The sequence below is a fragment of the Taudactylus pleione genome, unplaced genomic scaffold (assembly GCF_031769625.1).
Source record: "Taudactylus pleione unplaced genomic scaffold, aTauple2 ptg000145l, whole genome shotgun sequence".
Classification (NCBI taxonomy): Eukaryota; Metazoa; Chordata; class Amphibia; order Anura; family Myobatrachidae; genus Taudactylus; species Taudactylus pleione.
The window spans coordinates 7,028,568-7,056,464 of record NW_028284547.1 but is presented as its reverse complement, the minus strand read 5'-3'; the positions used below and the strand labels follow the sequence as shown (position 1 = coordinate 7,056,464).

At 38.7% G+C, this 27,897-nt stretch overlaps 1 pseudogene; it reads left to right on the top strand.

Moving 5' to 3' along the window:
- Positions 1 to 17,018, top strand: part of LOC148522672 (uncharacterized) — a 48,473-nt pseudogene extending 31,455 nt beyond the window's left edge.
- The last annotated feature ends 10,879 nt before the right edge of the window (positions 17,019 to 27,897 follow it).

Genomic DNA, 27,897 nt, shown 5'->3' with positions numbered 1-27,897 from the left:
AAAAGATATTTAGAGCTAGGGGGGGAAAGGGTTAGGGATAGCAGTAAAACCTACCTTGTCAGGTCCTCCAGGTTTCTGCCTTCTGGCATCAGTATTACATCCGCTGGGCTTAGGTCCGGTGGTATGTCAAACCAATTCCCTCTGTTACATAGTATTTAGGGGTCTATTAACTAAGCCTTGGATGGAGATAAAGGGAATGGAGATAAAGTCCCAGCCAATCAGTTCCTAACTGACATGTAATTCGCTGAAAAATGACAGTTTGGAGCTGATTGGTTTGGACTTTATCTCCTTCCACTTTATTTCTCTCCAAGGATTAGTAAATAGACCCCTTAGTCACACTCTCAGCATTGTGTGCTGTTATATATTACTAGAGTGTGAGAGTGTACAATATATCCTTCCAAAACATATGAATGATTCAAGACCTATATTCAGTATATAATTAGCTCAGAATTTGTCTCCCTAGAAAAAATGACAACACATTTTTCTGTCCCTATATAGCAGAAAAATCACTACCTATATAATCACTTACACTGTGAGGAAGGGAAAAAAGCAGGTGCAGACAGAGCATGGGTAGAAAGGCTGGCGCAGATGAAAGAAAGAGAAGCTGGTTCAGACAGAGGATGGGCAAAGAGATTGACACTACATGGCCAATTGACAAGGCTCCCAATCATACAAAGTGTATGTGCCACATTAATCTACATATTTATTTTATTTATTTATTAACAGTTTCTTATATAGTGCGGCATATTCCGTTGCACTTTACAATTGGAAACATTCATAGAACATAACTGGGTAATAACAGACAGATATATAGGTAGGAAGACCCTGCTCGCAAGCTTACAATCTATAGGGAAATAGGCATTGATACACAAGAATAGGGGCTATTTATTTAAATTTGTTCCAGCCAGAATGCAGAGTTTCTTGGTGGGCTGCATGATCCAGTCACACAGGAATGTTGGCCAAATGTCAGGATGATGTGAAAGAAAGACAATGTGTGAGGTTATGTGTGGACTGTGAAAGGGGATGTAATTAGACATGGAAGCTATGTATACACTACACTCCATCTCCTATAGATATATGTAGCTACACAGTACATGACACATTCTGTACTGTGGAGCTTTACAAAGTCACATTTTCACTTTATTACAGCCATAGAGAGAATGACACTCCCATTATACAGCAAGAGAGAGAACAACATTCTTATTATACAGCCAGCAAGATAATCATAATCCCATTACACAGCCAGAGAGAGAACCACAATCCCATTAAACAGCTAGAGAGGGAACCACACTCCCATTATACAGCCAGAGAGAGAACCACAATACCATTATACAGCCAGAGAGAACCACTTTCCATTATACAGATGGAACTTGCATAACATACCCAGGACTCAGTGGAAATGGCTTCTGGATTTCATCTCAGGAATCGAGCAGGGATTTTAGCAGGTAAAACCTGGTAACACTGCAGTGGAAACAGCTCTTACCTGGGTTTTTTGACCCATGCAATTGCAAAAGCCGCTGATTGGTCCTTCCAGGGTGCTGGCTGCTGATGTAATCAACCAAAGACCAGAGGAGATGCTGAATAAAAGATATAATTAAAAATGTCTTTAAATTCAGTAAAAATTAATAATTAAATAGTAAATACAATGAATAATAATTTTATTAAATAAATGATAATAATAAAAATGAATAAATAATAAATAATATCATTAAAAAAATATTACATTTGGATGTCATTATAAATGGCCTGAATAAAGGCTATTTTTAATTACATCCACAGGTTTTTTTGAGCATACCTGGGTTCAGTGGAAATGGAGGCGACCCAGGAAAAACCTGGTATGAGGGATAGTGGAAACTGGGTCTAAGCCGGGTATGACCGCCAAAATGCTGTGTAAAAAATTTTGGGACAGACCCGAGATTTTGGTGGAAAAGGAGTATCAGTTTAGCATTTGTTTAACCTATAATCTAAACTGATATTATTATGTGATTTCTAAGGGTGGTGACTGTAATAAATGTATCTTCTGCCTCTACCTTCCTGATTCTCAAGGGAACTTGTTACATTATAGCACTTTATGGAGTTTGCCATTGCACTTGATGTAACTTTCAAAGTTGTTGCAATTTCCCTGATCATCTGACCTTAATCTTTTAAAATACTTTGAATTGTTTATCTGTCTATCTGTTCTAATGTGAGCTGTTCTTTACATATGGACTTCTACATCAAGAAAATGTGGTGTTATACAAATTTTAGACCCACCCAACCCTTTCATAACATTGATTGGCATTAGGCATTAACAAACAAAAAATATGATTAAATTATTGTGTCTCAACATTTTCCACATCTAAATTTTACTCCTATTCTAAATAAAAACTACTTGTTGGGGTGCATTTGGAAAAACATTGTTTTACTTAACTTATTTTTAAAGAAATTTGTACATAGACACACCTTCACTATTTATGTAAGTTTAAGAAACTCATATTAAGTGCTTATATCACAATGCTTTCAATATTCAAGTTTGTACAAACTTTTGACTTATACTATACATATCTCTATTAATGTTATTATTTACTGGAACTCATTGTGAGGTTCCTGCTGATATGTAGAACAGGTCTTTCTGTTGAAACTCTGGCCTGATAATAGGTGACTCATAAACAAAATGTCCCTTTGGTGACATAACAGGATGCCAGAGGCTACAGTGATCTAATTAGAATACAAGGTGTTACCCCCTGCTAAGGGGCAATTATAATTTCCCATTCTATTAAGTGATTTAAGGAATATTTACAACTCATTTACAAGACAAGGAGCTAGGCACGGGAAGCTTCTGTGTTTATGTGTCACCTCAGTGTAGAAAATCCTTCTGGTCATCATGGGAACTACTGGAGAAAGATGGGGAGGAATGACTATAAATAGGCTTTATCAGGCTACAGATAGCTGATGGAAGAGCTGCTGGTTTATTTGCTGGTTGGAGCTGAACAGAAGAAAAATAAAGAAAGACGCAGACAGAAGAATCTCCAGAGTAAGGTAATTACATTATACATCAGAATATATTGATACATACAATAAATTATGTAGATATTACTGTATGTAGATGTTGTTTTGTTAACAATACATAAAAAGTTGCAACTTAACAATGGTTATACAGTATAGATAATGTTAGATTTTTTTATACTTAAAGTGGTACAGTACTAAAAGCTTTATATAATATATTTTTCATTATCTGTTAGCAAATAAATGAAATGCAAATAAAACCTTTCAAATATACAGATTTTACACTGAATATTGTATGATGTCACATTATCCTCTGGATTACTGATGTTAGATGTAAATTAACTATTATGAAAATTAATAATGTAATTTTATAATAAATTATACTTATAGTCAGTCACATAAATGGTAGAATCCAGATATGTAGCAGCATAAATAATTCAGCTGTCCCATAATTTACAAACAAACCTTTTCCTAAACAATTACTTAAATGTACCCCCAAATTGTGGGATCATATGTGTAACATAGCTATACATTATCTATCAGTACTATTGTCTATAATGTATATATATATATATATATATATATATATATAAAAGGGGTGCAGAGAGGGAGGATCAATTACTAATTACCCATGCTCAGGCTTGTAAGAGGGGCCTGGGTCTTCTGCTACCTCTTCTACTTTTTACCTGTCAGCAGCATCTTTCCCCAGCCCAGCAAATGCCACTTTGTTGCATTGGGTCCAGGGAGGCTACTGCTCCTAAGCAGTACAGGAGTCATCTCTGTCTGTGTGAGTGTGGGAGAGAGCAAACACATTGATTGTGTCCGCCCCTGGATTTGTCCCTGGCTGACAGGCTCACAGCACCTCCCCATTCCATGCCCAACTAATATGTTTTCCTATTTAGTTAGAGTAAAAAATAGTACATGATATAGTGTTTGATTGGCAAGTGTGGGCACAAGTAACTCAGTGAATATAATAGACTGAACGGTATTACTGCTACCTAGCAACAGCTGGGGACTTTGGCAGCAAGCATCCTGATTCTCCAATGAAAATCAGGGGTTTTGTACAGGGTTAGGTTAACAACACCTGTCAGTTGGTATCCTAACCCTCCACCTCTTACTACTCCCTACCCCTAATACTCCCTCCCCGCTGCCTAAACCTAACCTCCCCCTTAGTACCTAACCCTGACACCTAACCATATTACTACCCCTAACCCCGCGAATTACCTAGAATGCTGGCAATGAGGATGCTGGCACCCGGATTTTAACAGGAGTCACGATGCTGGTGCTGATATTCTAAGCCCCAGCATCCTGCATGCTAAATGTTTTATCACCATCCTGCCCCCACTATCAGTGAAGCTGCACCTGCTCGTCAGGTTAGGTTGTGCACAGGTCACATGCACACAAGCAGCTGTGCGGGGCTACTGCTTGCTGAATCAAATTTTTGGAAGCTTACTGGTAGCAACCTTAATAACTATATCACCTGAGGGTACATAATGTGTGTGTTGGAAAATGAGCAGTATAATATCCACACATATTGTCTGACAGCACTTTTTAGTAATTCTTATGAAAGGTAAACCCTGATAAGAAATAACATATATAATTCCAGTAACGGATGACAAAACTGTAATTTAAAGAAATGTTTGTTTGGAAAGAAAAGGAACAAATAAAATTAAGGATTCTCCATATAAGGGGCATGTGTAGCCAGATTTAGGGGTAAATTTAATTACCTGTGTGAAGGGGCGAGTTGCCAAAGGTCACTGTTTTGCTATCCCATAAATAATGGGCCCTTTGAATTGTTAATTAATTAAGTAGAGAAAATCAAATGGAGCATTTACACAATAATATTGAAATTAATGAGGATACAGTATACACAAAACAGATAACACATTGGGGGAAATGACTGCAATAATTATTTGACTTTGCTTTTAAAGTTCTAATGTGTGATAACAGGCACTATCAAGATTTCCAGAGCAAGTTGCATTTGACTTTCTGCCATTTTTGCTGATTTCAAGCCCATAAAAACTGCTCCAATTTCACCATGAACTTCTTGAAAATTAGAACTTGCAGGAGAAAGAGAATAGGTGCTGGCTGCCTGCTGGTACTTGTAGTTCCACAAGTGCCAAAGTGCAGGCATGCTGGTACCTGTAGTCCTACTGTAAAAATCAATAGTATACATCTATTACTGACACTATTACCCCTGCACCCACTGGCCAGGGGTGCAGGGAAGAGACCTGGGCTTTAGCCTAGGCCTGGTGTGCTCAGGAGAGAGGTACCCATTTATTGGGGGGTCCCCCCTCCCCTGGGTTCCTTGGCCTAGGCTGACTGTTTTGGGTTGTTACTACACATACAAACAAGGTAGGCGCTGGACTGTGTCCAACCAATTGGCCGAGGGATGTGGTGGGGAGTGTGCTACAAAACAGGAAATGGATCAATAGTATAGAGCAGCCGTCAGAAATTGGAGGAAACTGGACCCTCCCAACATATGCCAGAAAATCGAATATACACACTGACAGGCGCTAAATAATATTTAATATTAAAATTAAAAGACCACAATATAAATAAATAAAAAAATGGAATACACAAGAAAAAATAGGGATATAGAGCATAAGATACTAAAAAGACATATTAATTACAAAAAGGTTTAGAGAAAAATGAATAGATGTAGTACACAATGTAATCAAATAAATTAAGCAAATAAATAAATAAAATCCTATTGAGGTACATAAAATCCTTTATAAGCAGGGCAAAAAGGACCTAAATGATGAAATGTGGGGTAATAATAGCAGTTTTAACAATGTATCAATGACTTTACATATGCACAATAAACACAAAGTACAATAAAAATAAATAGCTGCTCTTAAATAGTCCGTATATAAAATGATGTGTATATATGTCTCTCACACATCTCATTAGACTCCAAGAGAGTACTGTTTAGTACGCCATGGTATAAAGTAATCCAGCCTATATTGGCACAATCTTAATTACAAGTTTGGAATGCTAATGTCCAATATTATTCTGAAGAAAAAAATTTTTGTATGTAATTTGCGATTGTAGCGGGGCTTAATATTTGTTTGTCCTGGAGTATAAGGCTGATTCTATCATTTACAGCCACTCCTGATTACGTGTAGACCACACAGCCTTGAATAACTCAGTTCAATGTATCAGAGAAATAAAAAAGAGGAAAGTGTGCACATTTAAGCATGCATGCTTATTGGGTGGTCACTCATGATCCGGTTGTAACCATATATCACACTGTGATCTTTACTTGACTCTCACATGCAGTGTCCTCACAATGATCCAGGGAGTGCAATCACCCATCGGTGAGCAGCATGCAGTGTGGTTATTCATCCTCCGATTAGAGCGGCCAATGACCCACTTATCTGGCTTGTGGTCTCATGTCCCATCCTTCTCTCTACGCATTTCTCCACCTTCAAGGGTATCAGCGGCTTCCTCAGGAGACAAATTTGGAAATATGTCTCCTGAGGAAGCCACTGATACCCTTGAAGGCAGAGAAACGCGTAGAGAGAAGTATCTTATGCTTTATATCCCTATTTTTTCTTGTGTATTCCACTTTTTTATTTATTTATATTGTGGTCTTTTAATTTTAATATTAAATATTATTTAGCACCTGTCAGTGTGTATATTTGATTTTTTGGGTTGTTAATGTTTTGACAGGGATGACCCAGTGAATGGATCCTCTGGCTGTTGCATTACAGTCCAACTAGTTTGAGCCCAGTGCTGGATTTAAAAATATGGGGAACCTCAAGCAATTTCTATCCCCATATTTTTATAAACAGGACCAGCTCAAAGTCCCCAGTGCTGGTTCATAAAATATGGGGGACCCTTACACATTTTTTCCCCCATACTTTTAGAACCAAAACTGTCTCCCAGAGCCTGGGGTTGGTTATGCTTTTGGAGGGGAACCCCACATCACTTTTCTTTCTATTTTAAACATTATTTTAACACAAAACACACATGCAGCCTTCACTTATCTCAGTGATATGTGCAGACTGCATGTTAGGGCGTGTTTGGCTGTGGTCAGACACAGGAAACTTGGGGAGAAACACAAACACATACACCATCGAAAAACATGATTCAGAAAAACATGATTCTTGGAAAATTTGAGTGTTTTAGCTGTCAAAAGTTACAGCAATGCTGTGAGTGTTTCATCTTTGACTAGGCAAGATTCTTAGCAAAGTTACCCCATGAAATGTATTAGTGGCCAAAAACTAACAAATTAGGTTTGTTAAATTGTGTCAAATGGCTTATATGCATTTATCTCTAACAGTGAAAAAAATTATAGAAAGCAATATTTTTTTAACAAAATAAATGCTGTAGTTAATTTAGGGGTACATTGCAATGGGCGTATGCATATTTTTGTGTCATTATAGTGTATTTTTAAAGTTGTTTTAAAAAAATCACCTACTGCAGCCACCTGCAATGTTTACAACACATGTCCCATCCAAACAGCCCCCAAAATACCTAACCCACTACTTTAAGCTAATTTTCACAGTTTTTTACCAAAAAATGAGAGATAATTATTGGCCAAATTAAGGTAATTAAGCAAATTATTTTTCCAAATTAGTCAATAAAGAAAGTTTCTAAGGGTTTTAGCCAAAAATAGGAATTTTGCACAACTTTTCCCCTGCTCTAAGATGGTGTAAACTTTTTGTGGCTTTTGAGAATTTGAACCTCCGATAAGCCACGGCTATAGGATTGCACAACATGCATTATGTGCAAAAAGTTTGTAAACAAGCAAATTTTTCACTAAAAAGTGCCATATCAATGCTAATTGGATATTACCCAGAGTGTCCCTATTTTGGAAAGATATTTTTCCAGTCTAATTTAAAACTATGTAAGACCCTAGACACTTTTTTAGAATTACATTTTTTTATATAATTAAATGTTATACCACTATATTGTCTATTTCATCCTCTATACTATGTATCCATGGGTGTGGTTCATTAAAGTGACAAAAAATAGGTCAACACCAAATGATTAGCTGTCAATAGGTCACCAGGGACAAAAAGTAAATATGTACAAAAGGTTTACACACAAAATGTCAACATGGACGTACGTTAAAAGGTACTCAGTACAAAAGGTTAACAGGGTAAAAGGTCAACATGGGATTGGTGGACACAAAAATGGTTGACACATTTTTTTATTTTCTAACCCTAGTCTTCATCCTAACACTCCTCTTGGTGCCTGACCATAACCATCCCTCCTAGTGTCTAACCCTAACTGTTGGGGTAAGTGCTTATTCATAATCATCCCTCCTAGTGCCTTACCCTAACCTTCCCCCCTAATGCCTAACCATAACCATTGGGAAAAGTGTTAAACCCTGGGTCTGATTCAGCAAGGATCGCAATTGCAAAGCTGCATGCAGGAAGCTTTGCAATTGCGATCTTTGCAACTAGAGATGTGCGCGTATTCCCAAATTTTGGTTTACCCTCAAATGCTATGAGTTTAGTTTGGCAAAACCACCATCAAGTGTTCTGTTCTTATAGTATTATTAACATCAATAATATTAATTTCCAGTAATTTCATTAAAGCATGAGGGAAAGACTTACATGCAATCAAAGACACTTGTGATCCTGCTTTAAGATCCAAGATTTGACTTGCGGGAAGACCTGAGCTCCATACTACTTGGTACCCCAAAGTTCCGCTATGTTCAGTTTTCATAAAAAAACTAACCACTCATCTCCAGTTTAAACCATGGCCCATAATAAATATATTAATGCATGTATTTGTGCAAGTGCGTCTGTATTGATGCTGATGAATCATCACATTGTGTCGATTTGTGCCACTAGATCCCCTGTTACAGTGGTGTATGATGTAACATATCTTTTACACATGGTGGGTTTTTTAGCCCCAACATCAGTATTTGCTATATCCATAGAGTAGCCTCTCAGTAATTTGCTGTACATGTAACCTGTCCCTAGCCACACCTAAATTATTATTATCAATAGTAATTACCCTGACCATCCCCAAATGCTCAGGGCCTGCCACTCACTCTGCAATGGCTTTAGGTGGTATTCATGATCATAGTGTGATCACTGTCCACTGGTCATGCACGTGCATTGCAAACCATATGCATGCACATTACTTAACAATTGCTTGTCTGTGTACGCTGTTGCAATAGCGATCCATGCTAAATAAGGCCCTTAGTGCTTTGCTGTAAATGTAACCAGTCCCTAACCACGCATAAATTATTATTACCAATAGTGGTAATGTCAGGATGAGTCATTTACCAATCTTAGCTGTCTATGTGTTCTGATATGATTATGTATCACCTCATTTGTACACTATACCAGGTTCTGTCATTATATGAGAAATATGGGCCTGATTCATTGCGGATCACAGCTCCAATTATGCACGCAGTTCTGCTGTGAAAATATGCTAATGTCTGCTATCACAATACCGTAGCACTGTGAGCCTAGAGACACCCACTACCTCCCACTACAGCTATCTCACATCTGTAACACTTTGCAATCCTGGATACACTGGATGTGAACAAGCCTCTCTGAAGGTAAAATGTACGTCATCACCTGTGGTCATGTGATCCAGAAGGCCAGGCACCCTCCCAATAGATGTGCACATGGGATTTCCCCTGCACTCCATTGCCGTCCGATCACTGACTGGCAGCAGAAACTGCCCGCCCTCCATGGCCACACTCCTGTACAGCTGCTCTGTCCTACATGCCTTGCACCTTACATAAGGAACTTGGATTACCTTAAATGCAGTATCCTATGGAGCTATCAGGCAACTGCACTTACCCGCTCAGGACTCATAGCCATCTGCAGCAGAGCAGGGGTTAAAAGGTACTCAGTACAATACAGTAAACTAAGGAGCAAAGCTAACCATGTGCACACTAGGCACCACAGAAAATGGATATATTTTTTGGTGTTTATAGTCCGCTTTGGATTGTTACAAATCTTTCTTTTTGCTTATTATTTCATTTTTTATTATTTTTTCACTGCTAAAGAAAATATCAAGTATTAAATACAATCTATGACAAGCCTAGAGGCTTGGATTGCCAAACAAACACTATACAGGCAACCATAGCCCATTTAGAGCAAATACATTTTTTTCCATATCTGTGATTTACTGTATTAAGCTACTTCATATACTGTATCCTATATCTCCTTTCGCACTCTCTCATCAGCTGACTGGCTCTGCCTGTCCTGCAATGTTTTGAGATATCAGGATAGCCAGGGTTTTGCTCACACTGACAGCAGAAGTGCCCATACCCCTTCCTTCCCACCAGCTGCCAACCCCACTCTCTCATCCAATGTCCTCTGTCTCGCACAAGACATGGTGACAGCAGAAGTGGGGGAGACAGACTCTGGGTCCCTTTTTTTCTTATATTCTAGATGTTACTTTGACCTCTTACATTGTCACAATTCTGTTACCTCTAACTACTAACTATTGACTCGCTTCTATTGCAATTGCTCATTACAATTATATTTGACATTGTAATATCTAACTTGTTTATTCTTTTAGGTGACAACCCATTGAATACTTCCTTATTTACAGGAGGTGGGATATATACATCTGCTTAACTAACCTGAGTTGCCTTATTAGTGTGCACAAAGAAGTCCACCTGTTCCTCTAATATACCAGCAACTCATTTTTAAAGAATTTTTGAAACTAATTAGCTGATACTGCTTTCTTTGGTGAAATTGTCTACCCATTATATTTATGTCTACATTACCGATATGTGATACCTACAAAGTGCATTTTCTAATAGGCAGTGTGATATGACATGTATATGTATATCTTTGACATAACTCTGCATACCTAGGGTTACCCAGAGCGAGGAGGTACTGTAATTTTCATGTGTGCATGTCGTTTTCTTTAGGGTTTTTTTCTGATATATAGTATTAACTTATACTTTGTATCTATATATATCTAGGGGTATCAAACAGATCTAATTGTTCCTTTATATCCGCGATTACCCAGACTTATCTACTCATTATTGAGTGCCATATTTTGTCAGTATATAATTTTAGAATACAACCAATGGACTGATATATTGCCTTTCAAATATTCGCCGTCACCCAGATTTTATTACTAACTTATGAGTGTATGTCTCCTATGAGTTCCTCCATCAGCAATTATTGTCTGTATTTATATGTTGTGTGTAAATCTGTATTTTAGTCTTTATAACTATTAAAAGTTACATTTTAATATTATCATACACATATTGAGTGCCCCCAAAAAAGAGTCTTCTTTCTCTTTGTCTATATATCCTGGATACACATCGGGAACTTTGAGTAATATTGGACCCTCATGCACAATTGCAGACCTTACTCAGAAAATGCTAGCCTCATTGCATGCAGTGAGAGCTCAAGATGCATATGCCATCACAGTGGCTAAATAATCATGCCCCTGTAACTGCATTCAAATGGACTGACAAGCCTGCATTTCACCAACCACCCCACTGTCAACACCCCCAAATGCTGCTGTGATGTCACTCACTCTGTGATGGATCTGCGTAGTAACTCCGATCAGAGTGGTGCCTTTGAGCACGTGCACTGCAATGTATACACAGATCACAGCAATCAGCTGACTGCATGCATAATTGCAGTTGTGATCCTTACTTAATCAGGCCCAATGAGAACTCTTATTATAGATGTCCTGCAAATTAATATTCTTCCACATTATTCAGGATTAGTACCTCCTGCATGTCATTTGTGTTACAATCCACGTTCAGAATGTTGTTAATCTCATTCATGGTCTATTATATATTAGAGATAAAGTTATATGTAATAGAGGCATGGCAAGGTTAACCCACATGCTGGTGCTTGTGGTTCTCCAAGTACCATCAAGTTGATGAGGCTTACTGGGACCTATAGTTCCCCTGCAAAATACAATATTATTTTGTCTATTTATTACACTGCACTATACATAATCAACCTAGCACCCACTGGCCAGGGGTGTCAGTAATAGCCCTGGGCTATCATCCTAGGCTTGGGATGTCCTGGAGAAGGGGACCCCTTTATTGGTGGTCTCCACCTACCCAAGAATCCATGGCCTGGGCTGATTAGTCATCAATTTCAATGCTTTGGCAAGAAAACACAGTGAAATGGCTTCCCTGACTGAGGCATTACACACCCCGCTAGAAAGTGTCCGGTGCTAGTTATGGAAAATATAGAGGACCCCTACTAATTTTGTCCCCTTTATTTCCACAATCAGGAGTGGCTTAGAAAAGCCCTATGCTGGTATGTAAAATAGAGGGGACACCAAAGTATGTTGTCCCCTGTATTGCAAAAACTATCACAGGCTCTACAGAGCCCAGGGATGGTTATGCTTCTGGGGAGGGGGCACTTCATATTAAAAAAAATGTTTGTGTCACTTTTTTAACACACAGAAGCCTTTATGAAACTCACTGATCTGTGAAGGCTTCTGTATAACTCTCACCATTTAATGCTGGTTGCATTAAAAAGTGTGAATTTACATAAGAAATACTTACACACATTTGCATAGATTAGTAGCCACAAGCTCTAAAGTTCAAAGGCAATTACATTTATGAGTCCCAGTACCAACTTCACCTTCAAAAAATGTGAGAAGGTGCAAATTGGATTTTAACTAAAACTTGCACTTTATTACTTTTGGCACAGTTTCTGAATTGCAAGGTGACAGTTCCTCTATTGCCTGTATCACCTTTTGTATTATCAAGGATCTTTATTTCTGTTGCCAATCATGGATCAGTCTATAGAACATGAGTATCACACCTCCATTAGCAGTAGTAGCACTTTGTCAGCATCTACTAGTCTTTAAAGATATATGGGAAAGTGTAATAAGGGACATATCAAATCCAAACAGTGTTTGACAATTTCATAGAGAATCTCAGCTCTTTAGCATTGCTCTGTTACTAAATAGAAGATAGCTAACATCCCTTGCACTCTAGGCAGTGGCACAATATGGCAGGTGGAGTTAGAAATGTTCAATTTGGAAATGAACTGATGACAACAGCCTGTATTCCTTGGCCCAAGCAAGAGTCTTCTTCTTTCTCTCATATAGTAGGGTTTACTTTGCAGCAATTCTACCATAAAGACATAATTTAGATCTCTTCTGAATAGTAGATGGTGAGATGTGTCTTCTGCTTGAACTCAGTTTATAATTAATTTGCCCTCTAATCGGAGGTGCTATTAATATGTGATTTCTAAGGGCAGTGAATATTTATATATGTATAATTCGGAGTGAATTACAAATATATACAGAAGATTTTACAAATTGTATTGCCATAAAATCCCCAGCTAACTCATGTGAAGATTTTAGCAACTTTGTTTATTGTTTATGTCAGTTCTGGAACATTGGATACAGATTTACCATTCTGAAGAACTGTATAATTATCAGCTGTGGTATGTGACTGCTGATACTAAATAACATATTATGGTGATCCCACACCAGTGTATTTTTATATGCATCAATTCTTATTTTTTAAAATATACTATATTAAATCAGTGTATTTATGAATAAATTGAAATGATTTTTTATGGCATAACTGATTTTCTTACTATCCATTTAGTTCACGATTACTTATATATTTATTTATTTCTGTAGTCCACAGTGCTGTTATATTTTTTTAAATGTGGCTTGGCTGGATACCTTCAAACAGCAGTGTGGAACACTTATTTTGTATTCATAGTGGTATATATTAAATATCCATTTTTTAGTGCCTGTGGCTGTATCTTTTTTCTTTCTGCTGAAACTATAGTCAGACAATAAGTGACTACAAAACAAAAGGTCCCTGTAGTGACATAACAGGATGCCAGAGGCTGCTATGATCTAATTAGATTAAAAAGTGTTACCACTGCTAAAGTGTAATTAGCATTTCCCATTGTAGTAAGTGACTTTAGGATTATTTACACCTAATTTACAAGACAAGGAGCTAGGCACGGGAAGCTGCTTTTTGTAAGAATTCCTTCTGGTCATCCTAAGAACAATGGAGAGAGATGGGGGAGGAATGACTATAAATAGGATGTATCAGGCTACTGATATCTGATGGAAGAGTTGTTGGTTTAGTTGCTGGTTGGAGCTGGAAAAAGGAAGAAATAAGAGACATACAAATTGAAGAATCTCTAGAAAAAGGTAATTATTTTATACATAAGACTTCATTGATACATACACAGACTTTGCAGATATTAGTAACTTTCAAAGTAAGGGATCATCTGGGTGATGTAGTCATATATTCTGTATCATTTATGTATATCATATCTATATATTCGCTGTCAACACAAAGATACAAAGTATGTAATTCATATATCCTTTTCTATTGTGATTATGTGGGATATTTTTTATCTATCAATCTATACATCTCAATGCTCCCTACCAATACAGTGGTTCTATTTGTCTAAAAATTCTAGATAATTTTTAAAATTGCAGTCAAAACTATTCAAACATTAAAATATTTTAGTGGTATAATTAGTACAAAATTACTATATATAAAGAGGTATCTAGGTGGCAGCTCCATCATAATATCTTACATATTACTCTGTACATAAGGTTAGTATATATAAAGTGGTGTATAGGTGCCAGCCCCATCATAGTATCCTACTTTTTACTCTGTGCATCAGGTTAGTATATATAAAGGGATATCTAGGTGGCAGCTCCATCATAGTATCTTACATATTACTCTGTGCATCAGATTAGTATATATAAAGTAGTATATAGGTAAAATCTCCATAAAAGTATATTACACAATGCTAAGTGCATGAGGTTAGTATATCTTTTTTTGCTTTTATATATAGTTCTGATACAATCATAGACAAAATATAACCCACAATGTTTTCAAAGTGAATAAAGCTCTGAGTTTAATGCCCAGAGCTATTCCATTAGTTGCAAGGGCATAACTAGGTATTTGAAGGCCCCATAGCAAAAGTGTGTAAGTGCCCCTATGTACCACCCAATTATGAAAAATGTATATAACACATGAACCTTTGATAAGCAAGATGGGTACCTTCAGCTCTAAGCCTCATAGCAGCTGCAGCACTGGCACCTATGGTAGTTACTCACATGTTTATTTGTCTATTTATCATTGGGACAAACCTGCAGCTAGTGTTTGGTAACCCATAGACTCAGCATTAAGTGTTTAAATCTATGGGTTTCCCTGTGCATTCATCTCCAGAGGGTACATCTAACATATTTATCTTTGCTCACCTAAGGCATCATCTGAGTTTCAGGTGTAAACCTTGTGTCAAATTGAATCTGCCCCTCAGTCTTATACAAACACACATATGATGCTGGACACATGCATATATGTTTCATAATACAAACTATTAAGTCTCATTTGTTTAGCAGTGTTCTCCAGCTTATGTGATATACCCTAGACCCTAACACCAAACCTACCTATGTCTCTAACACAAATAATTCTTATTTACCTTTAAAAACCTGGTATCTCATACAACAATGATCACTGATTCCTCTGCACACATCACACTGAGCAGTGACTGTGAGATGGTCACATTATCCCCATTCCCATGGTGTGTGCAGAGATAATGGCGGCATCCTGGTGCATCAGCTGACAGTAGGTGTTACAGGATCGGTAGCATGTGTTACCCATCTATGGACAGTGCAGGGGGTGAGTAATGTATAATCTGCACATTCTAAGGTTATTGTATGGGAATTTTGCTATGTTTATGGAAACAATAATAAAGTGTGTATTTTATAGCAATTATTTATCTGCTGCAGGAGTGGAGAGGTCTCTATGGAAATGAGGATATAGATATTTGACTACATAATACAATTTTAAAACAATTTTAAATGCCTGTGTCATATTTGGAAGTCTATTTAAATATGTTTCATGTTCCCAATATACTATAACACTATGAGGTATATTTACTAAAGTGAGAGTTGTTACAAGTGGAGATGTTGCCCATAGCAACCAATCAGATGCTAGCTATTATTTTCTAGAAGGTGCTAGTTAAATGTTAAATACAATCTAATTATTTGCTATGGGCATCATCTCCACTTCTAAAAACTCTTAATTTAGTATTATCTCCCTATTTCTCTAAAAGTAGATGTAATCCTATAATATTTATATTTTAAAGATTATCTTTTTTCTTTATAGGACAAATAAGGAGCAGGATCTGCACTAAGAAGTTAGAAGATATTGTGGAAAGTGACATTTTCCTTTAATCAAGGAAAATAAAGATTTTTTTTCAATCGGAGGATTTGCTAAACCTACTTTCATTATCTGAATAGAAAAAACATTTTCAGCTAATTAATTTCTCATCTAATACATGATGAGTCTCATAGGAGTGAAAACGCATCTGTGCTCTGAGTGTGACAAATGCTTTACATGTAAATCACAGCTTCTCACACATGAGAGGATTCATACAGGAGAGAAGCCATTTAAATGTTCTGAATGCAGCAAGTGTTTTGCCACCAAGCAAGAACTTGTTAGACATCAGAGAACTCACACAGGAGAGAAACCATTTACATGTTCTGAATGCAGCAAATGTTTTACCAATAAGCACCATCTTGTTATACATCAGAGGATTCATACAGGAGAGAAACCATTTAAATGTTCTGAATGCAGCAAATGTTTTAGCAATAAGCAACATCTTGTTATACATCAGAGGATTCATACAGGAGAGAAGCCATTTAAATGTTCTGAATGCAGCAAGTGTTTTGCCAACAAGCATGAACTTGTTATACATCAGAGGATTCATACAGGAGAGAAGCCATTTAAATGTTCTGAATGCAGCAAGTGTTTTGCCAACAAGCATGAACTTGTTATACATCAGAGGATTCATACAGGAGAGAAGCCTTTTATATGCTCTGAATGTAGCAAGTGTTTTTTACGTAAGTCATCTCTTGTTAGACATCAGATGATTCACACAGGAGAGAACCATTTGCATGCTCTGAATGTAACAAGTGTTTTACTAAAAAGAAAATACTTGTTGAACATCAGAGGAGTCACACAGGAGAGAAGCCATATATGCAGCAAGTGTTTTACCAAAAATCTAAATCTAGTTAAACATCAGAGTATTTATACAGGAGAGAAGCCTTTTAAATGTTCTTAATGTTGCAAGTATTTTACCAACTTGAAAGTCATCAGTGGATTCATACAGGACAGAAACCATTTAAATGCTCTGAAGGCAGCAAGTGTATTCCACACCAGTCACCTCTTCTTAGACATCAGAGTCACACAGGAGAGAAACCCTATAAATGATGAGAAAGTAGTATGAGATTTACTAGAAAGTTAACACTTATTAATCACATAAGGAGTTACTCTAAAGGCCTGAATGTATAATGTGTTTCATAAGCTAGATAACTTGTATCCTTTCTAAATATTTATATGGGAGGAAAATTTTACTTTCTAAATGTGACAAGTGTTTTATATAAATCAATATTTTAAAGACAGGAGAGTAGAAACATCTGTAGTTTATCCTCTGCACCAGTGTAATTTAATAAACAATGTGTTCAGGGAAATTCCCCCAAATTGCCTGAAATTATTATTTATTTGAAATGTAATTCGTCTTTAGTATATGGCGGTGATACTAATGATACCTAATACTGTACAACACAACACAACAAACAGGAGAGTAAATAGCAGTTATTCTGAAATATTGACTATTTTAATGAAAATAAATAAGGGGATTGGGGCTCTTCACTTTAGATAATTGTTGCCTGATCAACACCTAAGTATCAATCCCAGAGATCCAAAACAAATAGACAATATTGTAATATGGTGCTGAGAACGGTATTACTATCAAAGTCACATTGAGTGGATTTTATTTGATATGAATTTAAAACAGAGTTAATAGTTAGCTAAATGAACTAAGTAGTTCTGGTTTCTTTATTAGAAGGTGTGGTTTATGTCCTCAAAGGTTTCAGATATTAGGTAATTTTATAATTAAATAGAGAAAGAAACAGCCCAATGTGTTAACCAGATCACGGAGGTCGCTGTTGGAGATCACCATTGCGACCATTTTTGGTTGATGGTAGACAGCAGAGGACCACTAGCCATCTGATTAAACCTTAGCTTACTTAGGCTGGCCGGCGAGCCCAAGAAACTGCAACAATCGATGTAGTTCATGGGCATTTCACTCATGGTAAATGGGGCAGACATGTCCATGTTTCTGGGAATGCCAGCCGACACAACCCCTTAAATGCCTCTTCCCGTCAGCCAGGCAGAGGCATTGAAGGGTCTGCATGCAGAATGGGTCCAGCCCATGTGCAGATTCACAATAATTGTTAATCAGTGATTAGAAGTGCACTGCTGAATCAGGCCACTAGCAATCCCTCTTAGTGCCTAACCCTTTTTTTTTTAAATGTATGTCGACCATTTTTGTGTTGGACTTTTGTACCTGTCAACCTAAACCAATGTTGACCTTTTGTGTGTCAACCTTTTGCACCGGTCAACCTGTTTTCCCCATCTACCTATTTACTGTTGACCTCCTGGTGTCGACTTATTGCTTATTGACTTTTTTACAGTCGACCTTTTATCTGAAACACATATCTACATAGTATTCCCATGTTATATGTCATAAACCTTGGTTTATATAGTGTGGTATTTTCAGTGCACTTTAAATTTATAATATCTCATAATAAATAACCATAGTTCAGTTTATGTCTGGCTTCTACTTCTATGCACCTAGTCCCAATTCATTTTCAATTATAAGGTCTCATACAATCCCCAAACACCAATGTACATTTGGTAGGACCACTATTTCTTTACTGCATGTGATTCTGACAGTTGAAGATAAAATGATAGTTACCAGAAGCTTTCAGAAAGAAATCAGTATATATAATTCTTGCATTTTGAGAGTACACATTTTAAACCTTAGATTCATAATACTACTTATGGACAATTGTACCTTACAAATTACAATTGCTGTAAGGACCATACTTTTGAATCATAAGTAGAAACATACGAAAAAGCATTTGAAGACAAATAATTATTCAGAATCTCTGATATCTGAACCTCTGTATAGAGCTAGGTTGCTATGGAGAGAGGATCTGCTTATCCCTAAAGAACCTAATTAAAAGTCCTCTTATAGTTTTGCTGATTGTCCTAAGTGCCTGATTCAGAACCGCTTTCTAGATGCGTTTGAGCGCAGCCACTCTGCTGCTAATATATGCATAGAAAGCGATCGCACACCTGTCTGAAGACGCCCCCTTCCCTTCGCAGCACATGTCATATCCAGCAAGTGAATGCTTTATCAGTAACATCAAGAGCCATCGGAGCTGCACGCAGCCTGAGGTAGACCCCACCCTGCCTCAAGCACTGTGATCACTGCAGTGTGAAATACAACAAGGTGATGTGTACAATGATGCTTCCATGTTAATTATGCACACCTATTAAACGCTGTTAGAATGTATAGACATGCTTACATTCGCACATCCACTCCCCCTTTTCAAAAATCAGCCCCTGTCACCACCCACAAACATCACTTTCTGTCACTCAAACTGGCAAGCAGTCTGTGTGCTGTGGGCGATCACTTTTTGATCACTATGACTGGATTGTGCACACGCCCTGCAATGCATACGCATGCGCAGATAGAAAAAATCGTCTGGCTACGTGTAAACGCAGCCTAGCGAATGGGTCTGAATCAGGCACTAAGTTCAAACACATCAAACATCAGATTCTCATCCTTTTAACGGATGCTGTTCATAGGAAAAACCTTTAATCAGCTCCATGTGTAGTTGTTATAATAGCTTACAGTGGTGGCTCCAGAGGTGGGGCTGCAGAACAGTACAAATTTCAAATATTGGAGCCAGAATAACATCCATTTCAAGTGCTGCTATATATCACCAGTCGGGTCTCACAAGCAGTTGGTGTGATTTCCCTATTTGAATTTATTTTGGACTGTGCTGCGGCCCCAACTTTGGAGCCACTACTGATAACACACAATTAAATGGTTCTGAGCACACTTTGGATTCCATTAGGACACTTTCAATTAGGCCCAATGGCTTTTTCAATTGTGGGTCATTGCCTGTATCACTTGCAACTAGAGATGTGCACTGACTCCTGTGTTTTGGTAATGGTTTCTATAAACAGCTAAAATAATGTAATATCTGCAATCTAAAAACTGCGACTCAGAACAGGCCAGCTCTCCTCAGGAGATCAGAAATGAAGCTTGTGTCTGGATTCACAAAATTTGGATTTCTGGAGAACCGGACCACACATCTCTACTTGTAACTATATAACTGCTAAAAATCAAACTTTAAATTTATATATTAAGAGAAATTGCTTCAATACAGAAAATCAGGGCCGGTTTGGCCATCTGGCATTTGCCGGCTCGAGGATGGTGGAAGTACTGTATACCTGCCCTCTACCCCATGTCGCTGGATACATGTTATTATCTCAAGGGGAGGGAAGGGGTGGTGGCAGTAATGTGGGCCGGTGCACTTTGCTATGCACAGAAGAGAGAAACTAAACTATGCCCCCTTCACAAGTGCACACGCACAGAGCAGACTGCCAGAGCTGATGTACAGCTCCAGTCTGACCCTGCAAAAGATAATGGGTCTCAATTGAACAGCTACTCACAACGATTTAAAAAGAGAGGTCATCCATCAGAAATAATTAAAGAATCTGTAAAAAAAAAAAGAGATATTGATAGAAATAATTAACATGCAAAGAAAAAAGAGAGAAAGAAAATCATTTGTTCCATTGTCACAAAGTATATATACCTCATATGAAAAATTGATTAAAAACAAACAATCTTAATAGACATTAGAATATTATAATAAAATACATGGTTGTGGCCCTTTTGATTCCTGAGAAGCCTCAGATTGTTTTTAAACAGCAAGGAATAGCAAATGTATTGTGTCACCAAGTATGCTTAGTTAAAATGCTTTTCTATATTCTACCAGAAGTGGTTTCATCCAAACTGGGGTGTGGTTTGCTTCACCTTAAAATAAAAATCATGAATACAACATCTCCATACTCTAACCCACAATGATGCCAAGTGAAGCCACTTTAAGGTTAAAACCATCTCGCAAAGAGAATTTAAAACAGATATTTACTAAAAACTTGTGGACTGTAAGTGGGGCATCACTATATTTACCTCTGACCGGAGGTAAGGAATGAAAATTTCCAATTACAACAGCGGATTAAAGAGTTAAATGAGTTATAGTTTAATAGTTATTATGCCTTTTTGAGACTAAGGACGTGATTCAGACCCACTCGCTAAGCCTCGATCACTTTCTATGGGCGATTGTTGCATGTCTGTGCATGCATAAGCATCGCAGTGTTTCTTGCGTGAGCCAGTCTATACAATCGGGAAGTGTTCACTCGTAGCCCACAGACTGAGCACTACTTTGAGTGACAGATAGTGCCATTTGTGGGTGGTAACAGGGGAAGGTCCTGGTAAACGGGGAAGTGGATGTGCGAATGCAGGCATGTCTGAGCATCAAAACGTCGATCTTTTGGCATGCATAATTAGCATGGAAGCATCATTGTACACATCACCTTGTTGTATTTCAGCCTGCAGTGATCACAGTACTTGCGGCGGGGTAGGGTCTATCTCAATGGCTGTGAGCAGCTCTGATGGCTCTCAATGTTACTAATTAATCATACACTTCCTGGAGATGATGTGTGCTAAGAAAGAAAAGCGGATGTCATTACATCGGCGTGCGATCACTCTGCCATCGCTCTCATTTGCATATGCGCCCCATGATGGCTGCAAGAGAGTGCAGCCTAGCGAGTGGGTCTGAATCAGGCCCTAAGTGTATAAGGCCATCAGATATTTGAGCAGAGAAGACAACTGGAAATGGGACATGTTCACTATTGTCATGGATAGGAAGTGGGGGAAATGGACTTCCAGTCCCAGCTATTATATGTTTTAGTACACACTTTGTTTATATTATGAGATACAAACCAGAAGAAGCTGAATCATTTTAAAGGCAAAACAAATGATTAAATTTAGTAACTGAAATAACTAACCAACTTTTTATATATGAGATTTTCTATAGCTTTCTCTGGTAGGTGACCTTAGACTGTTTGATCAATACTTATGTTAGACAGGGAGAGATGACAGTTAAAAACATAAATATATGACAAGCTTGAAAAATATGTGGGTGAATCACATTGCTGCCCACATTCATTAGAGTGTGCTGTGTTCTATGAGTATACTGGCGACTGCCTTGTTGGTATCAGCCAACTGTACCCTTGGTGATACTTGCAGTTGCGGCTTTACCACTAACATTCCAGTGTATATACTATTCTCACTAACTGGACATATTATGGACAAATGGTGCTTGTGAAGTTCTTTACAGTGAGCTGTACAGCTGCAGCCGGTTCCAGTAGCCGGTGTATCCTTGAGCTGCAACTTACAGCACCTTGACCAAGGCACAGTATGGACAGGAATCCTTGTTATTGAGGTCCGGACTTGCATATTACAGTTAGCACTGATAACACACTCAAAGATTTGCACTGTGGGCCTGATTTAGCAAGAATGCATGCAGTGAGACATGTGTCATCGACACAGTGCACATGCATGAACTAGTCATTGCGATCAGGATTACGATCGCATGTACATGCCGACCAATTCACAAGTTATTCATCTCCATGGGTAGTTTTTATAATAGGTTACAGTGGTGGCTCCAGAGGTGGGGCTGCAAAGCATTTCAAAATTCAAATCACACCATTGGCCATTTCAAATGCTTCCAAATATCGGCATCCAAGACTGGGCAGTTGTTGTAGCTCCCCTATTTGAATTTTGGACTATGCTAAAGCCCCACCTATGGAGCCACTACTGATAGCACACAATTAATGGTTCTGAACAAGCTATGGATTCCATTAGGTGGCTTTCCATTTGGCCCAATGGCTTTTTCAATTGTGGGTCACTGCCTGTATCACTTGTAACTAGAGATGTGCACTGACCCCTGCAAAATATTCCTTAATAAACATCAAATTTGTATCTTATGCATAAGAATGAATATTTTCTCCTGTTTCATCAGAATAGAAAGGAGTAATTTCTCCAAGATGTTAGGGGCACTTCATTATTAAGCCTTAGGTAAAATATACATATATGTTCTAGGGACCTGATGAAACTGGGTAATACATTGTCCCTGTACAGCACATGGAAACAAATAGCACATTTTATTGCTGAAATCTCTGAATCAACTACATGGGCTGAATATATATTGCAGGAGTAAATTAATAATCAAACAAGCATTTAAATATCAATATTGGTCTTAGACTGCACATTTTAAGCTGATTTTGTGCCTTCTGCCATTGCTTATTAGGTAGATATAAGGATGTTTAATTTTGAGATCACTATGGGTATGTGAAACACAATGCATGCTGAATTACACAAATCCAGACCACTTGTGATTATACTGTTAAAAAAAAGCTGAATGTGCACTCACACCATTTACAATATATATATATATATATTAAGAAACATTCCCTTGTTCCTGTTTTTGTTTGTTTATTAAAAAGCTGATTGAAAACCTACAGCAAATATATATTACTTTTTTGTTTTCTATTTTACCATTTCACTTGTTTATGGGTTATATGATTATGTTATAATTTTAAATGGAATTTAATAAAGGTTTTATTTTATTTGTGTGACTGGTGCACCGCATCACTGTCCTTGTTTTTGATACCTGATATCTTGGAAACACCTTAATTTGAGTAAGACCACATAACACCCCAAAAAGATTAAATGCTATCATCAGTTTAAAAGGGATATGTTTAGTATCCCGATACAGGCAATGTCAGCAATAAGACTACCAGGGCTGGAATCCCAAAACCTGTCAGAATCCTGTCACCAGCATCCCAACTGCCGGCATCCTGTAGGTAAGTAGCAGAGTTATGGTTAAGGGTTAGAGTTAGTCACTAAGGGGAGGGCTATGGTTAGGCACAAAGGGGGGAAGGTTAGGTTTAAATGTGTTGGGATACAGTGGTTATGTTTAGGCATTAAGGTGGAGTTTAGGTTTATTCACTGTGGAGGGAGGTTAAAGGGAAGAGGAAGGGTTAGAATACCTACTGGTAGGTGTCAGTAACCAACCTTGTTGCGTTAGGATGCCGGCATCAGATTTTGACCACCTGGATCAAAAACGGCAGCATCCAATCCCATTTAATATCCAATTATTTTATCCTATTTGTAGTAAATATATGTCTATTGTGATGGGGTAGTGTGTGAGGCACAGTATATTATACTTAAAAGTACTAGCATAAACAGAGGATGCTGTGAGTGACTGAGCAGGGACACACCAGAAATGAAACATTATTTTATAAAGATTTTTCAATTGAACCATTTTGATTTTACATGAAATGGAGAGACAAAGGCCCAAATGTAATAAAGTGTGAATATGTAAAAAAAAATGTGAGTTCATGCTGGGAAGGCTTGCTGGGACCTGCAGTTCTACTGCAAAAGACAATATTACTTTGTCTATTTATTAAAATACACTATACATAATCAACCAAGCACTCACTGGCCAGGGGTGCCAGTGATAGCCCTATGCTATCAGCCTAGGTTTTGGGAGGGCTACCCCTTTCTTGGGGGGACCCCACCTCCCCAAGGATCTCCAGCCTGGGCTGACTAGTGGTCAGTTTTAATGCTTTGCCGGGGGACCCAGTGAAAGGGTTCCCCTGGCTGAGGCATTATACCCCTGCTCGAAAGTGTCCGGTGCTGGTAATCGAAAATATAGGGGACCCCTACTAATTTTTTTCCATATATTTCCACAACCAGGACTGTCTTAGAAATGCCCTGTGCTGGTACATAAAATACAGGTGACCCTTACACATTTTATCTCCTTTATTTTAAAAACCAGCACAGATTCTACAGTGCCTGGGGCTGGTTATGCTTCTAAAGAGGGGGCACATCATTTAAAAAAAAATGTTGGTGTCACTTCTTTTTTTTTAACACACAGAAGCCTTAATGGATCTCACTGATCTGTGAAGGCTTCTGTATAACTTGCACCTTTTAATGCTAGTTGCATTAAAAGGTGTGAGTTTACATAGGAAATACTCACACACATTCACATACCATAGTATAGTAGCCTCAAACTCAAAAATTCACAGGCTATTACACTTGCGAGTCCCAGCACCAACTTGCACCTTCAAAATTCGCAAGTAGGTCCAATTCTCACACTCTATTACATTTGGCCCAGTGTCTGAATTGCAAGGTGACTTCCTCCATTGCCTGTATCACTGTGTGATAACCAGCTGTATTTTCAAGGATCTTTATTCCTGTTGTCAATCATGGACCAGTTTACGTTGCCAGTGTATGGAAGAGGGGTATCACAAATCTATTAGCACATTGTCTACTTCTTCTAGTCTATAAAGATATTTGGGAAAGTGTAATAAAGGACATTTCAAATAAAAACACTGTTTGACAATCTCATGAAGAATCTTAGCTCTTTTCTAAGTAGTCAGGGAAAGTAAATGGTTAATGCATTGCTTTGTTATTAAAAAGAAAATAGCTAACATACCTTACGCCACTGGCCATGGCACAATATGGCAGGTGAAACAGAAATATTACAATAAAAACATGATTTTGGTCTCTTATAAATAGTTAATGGTGAGATGTGTCTGCTGCTAGAACTCAGTTTATCATTAATTTGGCCTTTAATCTGAGGTGCTATTAATAGGTGATTACTGAGGGCATTGTCTAAAATTAAAATTAGAGATGAGCGGGTTCGGATCTCAGATATCCGAACCCAACCGTATTTTCAGATCCGGGGGCGGACCGAGTGTGCGTTCGGTTCCCCTGTCGGCCCCGGATCTCAAACTGAGGCAAAACCATAGAGACGAAATCTCGTGGCTCATGTGCTTTCGTCTCTACGTATATAAGGGACCATGCGGCGGCCCATTTCCCTCCAGCTGTGTAGAATGAACAGGGAGGGTGGGTAGTGTAGGGCTGGGAGAGGTAGTACTTACCTGTGCTGGTGCTGTGCTGGTGTTGTGCTGTGCTGCCTGCTGTGTCCTGTGCTGGTGCACTGCTGATCCATCTGGTGCTGTCACTGCTTTGCTGTCTGCTGTGTCCATCTGGGCTGGTGCTGTTGCTGATCCATCTGGGCTGGTGCTTTGCCGTCTGCTGCGTCTATCTGGGCCCAAGTTCTAGACCCCCAAAAAATTATATATATTTATATTAGGGGTGTGCACCGGCCACTTTTCGTGTTTTGGTTTTGGATCTGGATCTTTCTTTGTGTTTTGGATGTGGATTGGTTTTGCCAAAACCACCCTTCCGTGTTTTGGGTTCTGTTTTTTGTGTTTTGGATCTGTATTTTTTTAAAAAAAAGCATATAAACAGCTAAAATCACAGAATTTGTGGGTTTTTCTGCTCCTATGATATTATTAACCTCAATAACCTTAATTTCCACTCATTTCAAGTCTATTCTGAACACCTCACAATAGTGTTTTTATGTCCAAAAGGTTGCACCGAGGTAGCTGGATGACTATGCTAAGCGATACGAGTGGGCAGCACAAACACGTGGCCCATCTAGGAGTGACACTGCAGTGGCAGACAGGATGGCAGTTTGAAAAACTAGGCCCCAAACAGTACATAATGCAAAGAAAAAAAAAGAGGTGCAATATGGAATTGTCCTTGAGCCCTCCCACCCACCCTTATGTTGTATAAACAGGACATGCACACTTTAACATACCAATCATTTCAGCGCCAGGGTCTGCCACACGACTGTGGCTGAAATGATTGGTTCGTTTGGGCCCCCACAAAACAAGCTGGCAATTAATCTGCCCCTGCACAAACTGGCTCTACGGAGGCAAGATGTTGTCCTCATCCTCCTCATCCACTGATTCCTCATCCTCTTCAGTGTTGTGTACATCCTCATCCTCACAGAGTATTAATTTGTCCCCGCTGGAATCCACCACCACAGGTCCCTCTGTACATTCTGGAGGCTGGTCTCCCTGGAAGAGTTGATAATTCATATTTATGAACACCATCTTCTCCACATTTTATGGAGGCAACCTCCTACGCCTTTCGCTGACAAGGTTCCCGGCTGCACTAAACACTCTTTCGGAGTACACACTGGAGGGGAGGCAACTCAGGTAAAATAGAGCCAGTTTGTACAGGGGCCTCCAAATTACCTCTTTTTCCTGCCAGTACAGGTATGGACTGTCTGACATGCCTACTTGGATGCTGTCACCGATGAAATCCTCCACCATTCTGTCAATGGTGACAGTATCATATGCAGTGACAGTAGACATGTCAGAAATTGTTGCCAGGTCTTTCAGTCCGGACCAGATGACCAAACTTGGTCCTGCCTGCCCTGCATCAACGCCAGCGGGTTGCTTTGGATACCTAAGTTTTTTCCTGGCAGCCCCAGTTGCGGGAGAAAATGAAGAAGGAGCAGTTGACGTGTCACGGTCCGTTTCAGCTGACAGTGTTTTCACCAGCAGGTCTTTGCACCTCTGCAGGCTTGTGTCGGCCGGAAAGAGAGACACCACATAAGCTTTAAACCTAGGATCGAGCACGGTGGCCAAAATGCAGTGGTCTGATTTCAACAGATTGACCATCGTGGAATCCTGGCAAAGCAAATGAAGGGCTTCATCCACAAGTCCCACATGCCGAGTGGAATTTCTCCATCTTAGCTCCTCCTTCACTTTCTCCAGCTGCTTCTGCAAAAGCCTGATGAGGGGAATGACCTGACTCAAGCTGGCAGTGTCTGAACTGACTTCACATGTGGCAAGTTCAAAGGGCTGGAGAACCTTGCACAACACAGAAATCATTCTCCACTGCACTTGAGTAAGGTGCATATTCCCTCCTTTGCCTATGTCATAGGTGGATGTATAGGCTTGAATGGCCTTTTGCTGCTCCTCCATCCTCTGAAGCATATAGAGGGTTGAGTTCCACTGCATCACAACCTCTTGCTTCAGGTGAGGGCGGGGCAGGTTCAAGAGTGTTTGCTGGTGTTCCAGTCTTCAGCATGCAGTCACTGAATGGCGAAAGTGGCCAGAAATTTTTCGGGCCACCCAAAGCGTCTCCT